The 11,519-nt window shown below is 39.3% G+C and overlaps 1 protein-coding gene across 2 annotated transcripts in view; it reads right to left on the reverse strand.

Moving 5' to 3' along the window:
• Positions 1 to 11,519, reverse strand: part of engl (endoglin, like) — a 449,904-nt gene that overhangs the window by 226,253 nt on the left and 212,132 nt on the right. The gene's annotated exons all lie outside the window — the stretch shown is intronic.

Raw genomic sequence — 11,519 nt, forward strand, 5'->3', positions numbered from 1 at the left:
TTGGATTGCCGAATTTGCTGTTATTATTGGTCCGGTGTACACGTGGACGTTAAGGATCTGGTCTGTTACAGTTTCACGACACCATTTCTCTAAAGCGTTTATCATGTGTTTATTCAACTCAGCACACTGTGGTGAAATGTTGCTGAACAAAAAAGTCTCATCATAGGCTTCCTGACACCAACCGTGATTGCTCGCCGCAGCAAGATGACCTCGAGTGTAGCCTGCGACTTTACTATAGTCACTAAATTTACCTTTTGCAATGTCCTTTTTGGCTAAAGTGTCCTTGTTTAATATCTCATACACCCATTCGGCATTCTTGGTGTTTTCATTGTATGACATTACGTACGATTTTTTTGTTCTTATTTTTTTTTTTGAAGGGCATTCGTCAATTAATTTATAGGCAGATGGGACGGTTAGTTTAGGTGGTTCAGAGGTGGCTTCACTACCAAACAGCTCTGAGAGTGGGATCTTTATGCCGATGGCTGAAGAACTTGCAGATCCACCGCCACTGCACTTAGCTGATGCCATCTTGCTGAAATCTGGACACAAATTAGAAATTACAGACACAGAAAGAGCTCTTGTATGAGCTTAATAATTTCACTTCTTTAATTTCCTCAAGGATGTTCTCGTTTGATCAGACTAAAACAATGTGCATAAGGACAGAAAACAACAACATTGTCAAAATTCTCCTTCATTCATTGATTGATTGAGAAGTGAGGGAAACAAGGACTCACATGAACAGACTGAAGGTCAGATGAACACACACGTCTGCTGTGCTGATTTTACACCAGATTTTGCTCCTACAAACACACACGAACATGTTATAATGGATTATTACAACTCAATGAAGCAAAGCAGTGAAATCACTTTCTTGTATAATTTTAGGCTGGAGAATAATATTTTACTTTATGGTCCACGAGTGGAAATTCATCTTTGGCTTCACCACACAAACAGATCAACGTTCACATTACACACATCACAGAAAAAACAGGCATCACAAATACACTCATTGTTATCACATAGAACACATTAAAAACATTTTTAAAAAGCTCATTTTAAAAACTTTTACATACTTAGAACCCAGTTTTTAAAATTCTAATGGCACTCAAAGGACATTAGATACACATTTTTCTTTGCTTGAGGTTGCCTAAAACATCTTTTTGATGGCAAGAGCTGACATTTGATATTTAAGGGATGGGAACAATCTTTAATAATGATGTGTGCTTTCTGTTTAATTCTCATTGAGTACATTTCATATGGTTGTCTTTGTGTTTTAACTACAGTTGCACTGCCAATTATTACTACACTCAGTTTTTGCTTTTCCTTAATTGGACAACAGTCCATAACATGCAATCATGTTAAAACTGACAACACTTTCAACCAAGTTCTTGTATACCATCTCCAGAACATTTTGACTCACACCAAATTGTTGTGACCTCCCAATGAGATATAATCTCTGCATTGCTTTTTTAAAAATGCACTCTGCATTTGCAGCAAATGTTAATCCACTGTCAATAAGTGTTCCTAAATATTTAAAACAGTTAACTGTCTCTATTTCATGTCCCTCAATGACCAAGTTAAACAAAAATTCTAATAAACAATTATATTTTGAATTTAAATATTTTTTGTCTTCAGTTTACATTAATTTTACATTTAAATAGGCAAAATTACAAGTTTCAGTATTTTAAATGCGATTAATCGCGATTAATTTTTTTAAAAAGGTGCGATTAATTAGTTAATTTTTTTTTACGATTGACAGCACTAATATATATATATATATAGTAATTGTATCACTTGCATTGTTAACCTAAAAAAAACATATGCAGAAGGACTTTTAATTTTCAATAACCCAGTTCAAACACTTCCGGTAAACTGATAGTGCTGCTATTATGAAATCCCTGCATTTAAGGTCTGTTTTCTTTATAAATCAGTGATCTTCACTACCTGTTAGATATACGACAATGGGTCTCAGACTGGACAAGAAGCACTGCATTAAATATTTTCTTTTCCACGCCATGTCTTTAAAAAAAAATTAAATTACAGTATTTTTAACTGAGTTTTTGTGCTCGCCTGCTGTTACTGACAGCGCTAGTTTACAAAATCCCATTAAGCTTTTACCGGAGATTTATCTGTAGGGGAAAACACTAGCTGTAACATATAGATAATTAGTTGGCCTTTACATTACACAATAGCTGAATACTGGTATCTTACAAAATATCTAGTATAATATTATGTTATTATAACAGAAGAAATTAGTTATTAAAACATTTTTTAAAGCAATGTATAGAAACATCTCTCTGTTAAAAAGCACTTGGGGAAAATATAAAAAAAAGGATTAAAATTGAATAGGAGGGTGAATAATTGGGTGAATAATTTTGCCTTTAACATCTCCACAATGCACCAAGCTCTAATTGACATTAAAATAATTAGTTCTCACCTTTACTTGAGAGTGTCGTCAGCTATTGAGCAACTTTGGGTGGTGTCTGTACAGCTGCAGGCAGGTTCAGCTTCTTGGGGCTGGATAAGAGTAAAGTGGCTCAGATAAAAGGTTATTAAAACAGAAATCACTCTGAAAGTTCTGTATATAACACCACACATACGTCTAGTTCAGCACTTTTTCTTGCTGATGCTGTAACTTGGGGGGGGGGGAGGGGGGGGGGTGCATGCATACAAGTTGTGTGTGACATAGAAGATCACTTTTCATGCTAAAAAAAAGTCACACATCAGTGCCATCATCTTGTTTTTCTGATACCAGTATTCAGCTTAATTGTCCCAACCAAGAAAACAGCAATAGAAGCATGTTTGGATGACATTTCTCAACTCCTAATGTTGCTACTTTACACACTTAATGCATTTCTTTTCAACACATCACATCAATTCTAAAATAACAGCTTCTACCAAATAGTTGATATGTCGGTTTATGATAAAAGTACCAAAATTAGTGTCTAACGTTTTGTTTCTATACCACCTTTGCATGCAAAAGAAAGCCATGCATCATAGTGGCCTGTTCTTGTTTTTTTTTTTTTTTCTTCCAGCATGTATAGTTTATGAAATGCTGCCGAGGCCTCTTTACATTCAGAGCTTCAACCTTATGAGTTAGTGTTTAATTCTGATACAATAAGTTCTTTATTTCCTGCTGTTACAGTAAATGTGCCAACTATACTGTATTTTAGAGATGATCCTCTCCTGGGAAGATGCCGTTCAGTTCCTCTGCCCTTCTCTTTCAGTGTTTCTTCTGGAAACCTTGTCAATCAAATGAGTCTAGAAATTAATAACAGAGCACTGTTCTATAATATACATCTAATGTATCAAATACAGCTATGTGTGTTCAATACTTTCTCCATCCGTCACTTTATTTTTCTAATGTGTTATTTAAGCCTAATTTCTAAATTAATTAGTTCTGTTTTCATATGTGAGGATTACTTTGGTTGTTATTGAAAATTTTCCCCATTTTTTTCTGCTTTTGATTTGCATTATGGGATTTTGATCTTTCCACCAACAACTTTTAACCTTGAAAAGTTGTGAAAAGTGACCTTTATTGTCAAGTGTAATAGTGTGCAGTAGAGATCTGCGCGGGACTAAATTTTGAATCCCGCTCCTGCCCGCACCCGCCAGGTTTTAGCCCGAACCCGACCGCTCCCGCTTATATTAAGCATTTGTTGTCCCGCTGCCCGACCTGCCTCGTTTTCTGCCCGCCGCACCCGATCCCGCTAAAGAGCGGGGGAGAACAAAACCGAAAATCCCCCAGCTATACAGAGTCCAGACAGCCAAGCTGTCTGTATAAACACACACACACACACACAGCACCAAGCACACACACACAGACAAAGCTCTCTCTCTCTCGCTCTCTCTCTCTCATACCCGTGCGTGCGCACTAACACGAGAGGGTGCTCGCTGCAGAGCCATTTGAGGAAAGCTGAGCTCCAGCGAGGGGGAGCATGAGCTGTCGCTCCTCCTCCTGTAAGCTGTTTTTATGCGTACACCAACCCCACCCCTAACCCTACCCCCAGTGACATCACTCGTAGAAGAAGTGCAAAAAAGGTGGAGCTCAAGCTTAAGCTCCCCCTCTCTGGAGCTCAGCTCTCCTCAAATGGCTCTGCAGCGAGCACCACTTGACTAACACACACACAAGCACCAAGCAGACACACAGGCGTTTGCTGTTATATCAACTCAAAGGCTTGTAATACCATGTATAAAGTACCAATGTAATATCAAAAGGTTTTATTTAAAGGTATAAATACTGAGTTGCTCCAGCTCCGGGATGCAGCGCACATTACTCTCGGGCCGATTCCGGCGCGGATGCGGCAGCGTCGGCTCGCTTACGGCCGCCGCATCTGGCCCGGATCGCGCAGTGAGTCCACAAGCATCCAGCCCGAGTCCGGCAGCCGGAGCCGGGCCGATTGGTAAGTCTCCGGCAGGCGATAATCTAGCCGGAACCGGCCCGAGTGTATTTTGCTATCTGGGAAAGCTCTCTCTCTCTCTCTCTCTCTCTCTTTCTCTCTCTCTTTCACGTGGTGCGCACTAACATACACACACAAGCACCAAGCACACACACAGGCAAAGCTCTCTCTCTCTCATTTGCATAGCAATATCCGCGATATTGCTAGACGGGCCGCTCCCGTCCCAAATTAAACTCGTTACCAACCGCTCCCACAATTTAATCGGAAATTTATTCCCGTGCCGCAGAAATCAGCCGCAGAATGCAGACCTCTAGAGTGCAGTGCTATATTGTCTGTGTTGGTGTTGTATATTACGCTACACACCCCTTGTAATTTACTGTTATTTTACACACTTATTTTTTCTAGATATTATCATTATACATTATATATTATTATTTTAAACTAATAAAATGTCAATAAAAGCCACTTTGTTAAACTGTAGAGTAAATTTTTCAACATCAGAAGTGTTAATTAAATAAAAAAATTTTATAAAAAAAAAAATAATTTTGATATGGAAAAATTATCTGCAACTTTTGCGAAGCATCAAATCAACAGCATATTAACCGTCCAAATGTGTGTTTGTCTTCCATACAGGTCTTACAATCAGTAAGCCTATTATCATACAGAAATTGCACTAAGTTTTTGTGCCGGACTGCCCTGCCGAGGGGTGGAGGGGGTCCGGTTTAGCATCCACAGGATTTCATCTCTGCTATTCGCAGGCGGTGTTGTTCTGCTGGCTTCATCAAACATGGACCTTCAGCATGTACTGGGGCAGTTTGCTGCCGAGGGTGATGCGGCTGGGATGAGAATCAGCACATCCGAGTCAGAGGCCATGGTGCTCCACCGGAAAAAGGTGGTTTGGCATCTCCAGGTTGGAGGAAAGTCCTTACTAGGTGGAGGAGTTCAAGTATCTTGGGGTTTTGTTTACTAGTGAAGGAAAAATGGAACGTGAAATTGACAGGAGGAGCAACAGTAATGTGGTTGATGTACTGGTCCATTGTGGTGAAGAAGGAGCTGAGCTGAAAGGCAAAGCTCTCGGTTTATCTACGTTCCTACTCTCACCTGTGGTCATGAGCTTTGGGTCATAACAGAAAGGACAAGATCTCGGATACAAGCGTCCAAAATGAGTTTCCTTCGCAGGGTGGTAAAGCACACCCTTATAGCAAGAGTAAGGAGCTCTGATCCCTGGGAGGAGCTTGACATAAAGCCGCTGCTCCTCCACATCAACAGAAGTCAGCTGAGGTGGCTCGGGCATCTGTTTCGGATGCCTCCTGGACCTCCTAGGGAGATGTTCCAGACATTTCCCACTGGGAGGAGGCCTCAGGGAAGACCCACATGCTGGAGGGACCATGTCTCTCGGCTGGCTTGGGAACACCTCAGGATCCCCCTGGAGGAGCTGGAGGAAGTGTCTGTGGAGTGGGAAGTCTAGGGTTCTCTCCTAAGACTGCTGCCCCCACGACCCGGCCCCGGAAAAGCGGATGAAAATGAGATGAGATGAAATTGTACTAAAGTCTTTTAAAAGTATGCATCTGTATCTAAAAAGTCCATATTTTTTAATGCTATATCATTGCTGTGACCAACTGAAATTCATAAACCCATAAGGGCCACTGTAATCCAAAAGGTATACCAGACAAAAAAAAGTGTGAAAATAAAACGAAATCTAAATAATGGCCCACCCATAACATTAAGTTTGTGGTAATGGTGGTATTTATTTACTGTGCAAAAAGGACTAGATTCACCCCAATGATAAAATATACACTAGCGTGTACAAAACAATCACAAAATACAAACAACGTAAAGACTTAATAAACCGACTACCCAGAGTATAGGTCTCACACGCAATTCCTGGAGGGCCGCAGCTCTGCACAGTTTTGCTCCAACCCTAATCAAGCACAGCTGATCTAGTGGTGTCTTGAACACCTTGATTAGTCGGATCAGCTGTGTTTAATTAGGGTTGGAGCAAAACTGTGCAGAGCTGCGGCCCTCCAGGAGTTTGAGACCTATGACCCAGAATGTTATGTCAATCACTATGAAAGTGAGCTATTGCACTACAGTAGCTCACTCGTTCAGGTATTAAAAGCAAAACCAGTTGGTCTTAGTTTCATCTATATAGGAGACCTGAATTGACTAACGGAGCATACCAAAAAATAGGAAAGTACAAGTCAAAATAAAAGTGCATCTTCACATATACACATATTTCACCCATAACATATTGAAAACCTCTGCAAAATAACATTATAATGAGTCATTCGCCCGCATTTCTTGTTATTCCAGGCCATTCTTTTATCACATCACAAACAATGGATTATCAGCCTTCGGTTAGCCTGTGCATGGTTAGATGGTGTGTCATGAACAGGATACCCTGTTTGGGTTGGCCGGATAACATTGTTCTCCTCTTGGAGGACAGCCTCAAAACATAATCAGGCAAAATCTAAAGTGTGTGAATCTGTAAACTATAAGGAAGCATGTGGAATCATGTGCCCATCCACTTCTGAACATAAAGACAGAGGGAAAATGATGACTTGCATGAGTTTAGTCAATGTGATTGTGTATTTGACCTGTGCTCAGCATTGACAGCTACTACTTTGAACCTCACATTGAATTAAATATTGGTCATGATTAGTCCCACACGGAATCTGTGTGTGCAGAAATCAGCTGATTTCGGCAGATTCCCAGCCCGTCATTGAGTCTATTTATTTACTAAATGTATATTTATTCAGTTTTTATATTAATTTCAGAGATATTATTGACTAATATAAAAATTTTCATTTGATTTATTTACAATCTAGTTTGTAAAGTACCCCTTAAAAATGAATGAAAGTGCCCAACGGGGGAGAGGGGGTGCACCCTCCCTACCCTACCCTCCCAAACAAACAACAGACTATTGTTTGTTTTTTATGATTGTTTTGTGCTGTAGTATTTGGTTTGTGCAGCAGCAATTAAAAAAAAAATATATGTAAAATATAAAGAGTTTTCTTGTGATTTTCAAAACTAGTAGTGTTTCAAGAGTTCACACTTCACCGATAATCAAAGTGTAATTGGCATGCTGTCCCGGGAGACAGCCCTGAGCTTGTAATATCCTCGAGTCCGGGGCTCCCTCCCGATAGAAGGGCAAGAGGGGAGTTCGTGCTCAGGTACGTTTCGAGAACTCCCCTGCTTGTCACCGTGTGAGAAGTGTAAATTAAGGTTGTCTTAGGTGATAATTTGGTTTAGTCGATTGGTTATGGTGTATGTTTTTGGATGGCGGGAGGAACCCGGGGGAAACCCACGCGAACACGGGAAGAACATAGAAACTCTGCATAGAAACGCCAACCGGCCCGATAGGAGGTTGGACCGGCGGTGTTCTTGCTGTGAGGCAACAGTGGTAGCCACACTTTGAAACTAATGAATGCATAGTAATTGTGAAACCATGATTATTCCTCAGACTATCATAATATAACAAAAATCTATAATCCTTGCTTCCCTATTAGTGTCCACATGACCACACTGTACCCAGAGTTTCTGAGAGTTTTCAGAATGTTGCGTTACTGATACTGCGTTTTCATGTGGACAAACAACGAAATCAAAGAAAAAAAAAGTGTGGTTTTGAAAATACCCGTGTTCGTGTGGACAGGGCCTAAGTGTCATATTTAAAGGCCCCGGTATACTTCAAACTAATTTCTTCTTCGTTTGAGGGCAAACAGAGTTTGTAAAGGCAGAGTGAGTCTGACACCCTTGCAACAGGCGGTGTTTTAAGAACACTGATTGTGTAATCACCACAGACCAATGGTAGCTCAAAGGTGTTTAGGACTAAGGCTACGTTTACAATTTTAAAACGCATAAGTTTTGCTACGGTTACATTAGCCCCTTTCACACATACAGACCTTTCCGGAAAATTGCCGGCAATTTTGTATTGGTCGTATGTGTGAACAGGCCCTTTTTGAAAATACCGGTAAATTCGTTCTGGCTATTTTCCGGAAAGTGAAGTTGTAACATTACCGGTAATTTGCCGGAATGCTGCGCTGTGTGAATGCAGAAGGAAGATTGCTGGAATAAGCGTGTGCACGTCTAGAACATGCTGACGTGAGACGTCTGCTTTAGCCAATCACAACAGTCAGACGCATTTACGTCCGCGCGGTTTGTGAGGATAAAAGCCTTTGAATATTTTTCCAGACACATTTAGCTGCTAGAAGTTAGTCAGATCACGTTTATATGTTCTTCTTAATGCCAACTGTGTAAATAATCATCGATGAGATGCTTATGATAAGCCGTTGTTTGTTTACCTTCAAGCTTTGCGTGTGCCTGTGAAACAGCCTGTGAGTGCCAGCACACGCACATATTATGAACATCTCGACATGCGAAAGTGATCCTGTGTTTGTAATTTAGTCAAATGTTTACTAATATAAGCGCAGCCGTTTAAAGCTCATTTGTGGTGAATGATGTCAGAATCTACCGGTGTTTTGGAGTGGATGTGTGAATGCTCTTTTCCGGGAAAATTTCCGTAACGTCCTCGCCTGTGTGAACAGCGCTTTTTTGAATATACCGGTAAAGTCGTTCCGGAAATTTTCCAGATATTTACCGGTATCACTGTGTGAAAGGGGCTATTGTCCATTCACACTACGCTGTAGTTTTCGAGCTTTTGAAAACAACGAAGAGGCCATTTTCTTTCTAAAATGCTGCTACTCCATGTCAGTGTGGACGGAGGAAAACGGAGACATCTGAAAATGGAGGCGTGGTTGCTGATTGGGTCTTTTTCTCAAAATCAAGTGCAAAGTTCAGAACTTGCATCCTTTCCTTGTAAGTTCAGACTTTGCAAGTTTAAAACGAACTCCCGAGGACGTGAAAACACTTTGGGTAAATCGTCAAGCAGTGTACATTTATAACATCATTCACCCTGGCTAAATAATAAAATGAAAACGTGACACAAAGCGCCGTCTCTTTTAATTTTTATATTAACAACTTAAACATAACATACACCAAAAATGCAAAGGCATCAATAAGCACATTATTTGGCTGTCATCTTCACTGTATGCAAATGTATAACAAAACGGAGCCTAATAACTGCCTCCTTTTATTTTATGCTCACTGTGTTGTTTTGGCAATATGTGCTTATTGTCAGGCTATATGCACACAATATCAGTGTACATGGTTGCATAAATCAATAGGTATATTAACTTCTCTTTGCGCTCAGTCAAAACACGTTGGATCAGGGCTGGAGTGGGACTCCTTTTCAGCCCTGGAGTTTTAAGCCTCAGACCGGCCCACCTCAGTTCACGACTAATATGACTATATTAAAATAAGGTCATTTCCAATTCAGTTTCTAATTACACTATCACGTTTTTTTTTTTTGAGAAAACAGCTTCTTTAGAACGTCAAATGTTCAACAACCCTAACAGTATATGTCTTAACAATAAAAATGAAAAAAAAAAAAACATTCTCAGACGAGATTCAAACCCGGGTCAGCGGCGCTGTACTCTAGCGTGCTTACCACTGGACCACAACAGCTGTGTTAAATGATGACTAATTTGAGCAATATCATCATTAACCTGCAGGCTGGTTATAAATAAACAGCATAGCTGCGGTAAAATAATGAATAAGAAGACTGTGGTCAAATAAATAAATTAATTTAAAAAGTGTGACTGCTGAGAGCAACAGATTCTGGAGCTAGGGACACCTCGCGGCCAAAAAACGGACCGGCCCACTGGGAATTCTCCCGGTCCTCCCGATTAGCCAATCCGGGCCTGCGTTGGATTCCAAATGGATTCAAAAGACAGACTCAATAGATAAAGGTCTACTACCCAAGATGAATTATACGTTGAGTTTAGCAACTACAGAGAGATGAGATCAAGTGGCAGATTCGAGATGGACTGGCTGACATTCGGCTGCTTTTGGGCAGGTGGGTTTAGAGCTCCCGCTGACTGCCTGAAGCTGACGCAAGAATGCGTTTCTCAGTGAATGCTAGAGTGCGTGTATGGTCATGTGATTTTTTTCACGTGCGATTCAGCGGTAAAGTGTGGAGGGAGAGTTGTTCAGAAACGCTAGGTGAAACGCCAGTGTGGACGTGGATTATATTTATTCTAAAACACTATTTTAAAACTAAAACATATTAGTAGGGATGGGTATGGTTAAGGTTTTAGCGATATCACTTATCGGTTCAGTTCTTTAACGGTTCTCTTATCGGTACTTTTTGTAGTGTTTTTTAATGAAAAAAAAAAATACAAATTGAACCAAATGATCAGTTTAATTTTATTATTAATTGTTATTATTGTAAAATAAATGAAACCAATAATTGTTAAACAAATAAATATTTTTTAAAGAATGTACAATGGTTCTTCTGGAATAAAAAATCAACATGTTTGACAGAAGTCGGGATGTTTCTTGGTTTAATGTGCTCCCTGCAGTTAAAAATAACCTTTTTGAGTTGTGAAACGCAGGTAAATGAGATAATGTTTATCATTTTTCATTAACGCATTCACATAAATGAGTTAACGATGTTTTGGGAGTTAACTGTGTTTTTAATACAGTTTTGGAGCATCTTGCAATGTAAAAATAAGCAGTATTATTAAAATTTCTTAATAAACTGTTTATTATTAGGCTATTTATATACTGTAAAAAAAAATCTTAATTTTACAGTAAACGTAAAATAACGGTCATTAAATTATAGAAATTCACCATAAAATAACAGACATTAAATCACAGAAAATTCCTTAAATTTAAATTTCTGGTAAATTTCTGTAATTTAACGGCTGTTGTTTTACGTTTTTTTTTCGGGCAACCCAGCTGCCAAAGATAAAACATAAAATTAAAGATTTTTTTTTTTTACAGTGTAGGCTATAATTGTAAATACAAGTGATGTAAAAGCATTTTTAATGTTTAACATTTATTTAGGCTACTGCAGAAAAAAAATACTATTTTCACTGTATTAATATTATACTATTTTAGGTGATTGACTGCTGGCATAACGATGTGAATGATGTTAAGTTACCATTAGTAGCTAGGCAGTTAAAAACTTTGCATTAGTTTGCATTGTAGTTAATGCACTTTTGAAAGATACTTTCACTTAGCCAGATTGCTTGCGTTTCTGCTTATACAAGCAAACAA

Source organism: Danio rerio, chromosome 3 (assembly GCF_052040795.2).
Source record: "Danio rerio strain M-AB ecotype USA chromosome 3, GRCz13ab, whole genome shotgun sequence".
Classification (NCBI taxonomy): Eukaryota; Metazoa; Chordata; class Actinopteri; order Cypriniformes; family Danionidae; genus Danio; species Danio rerio.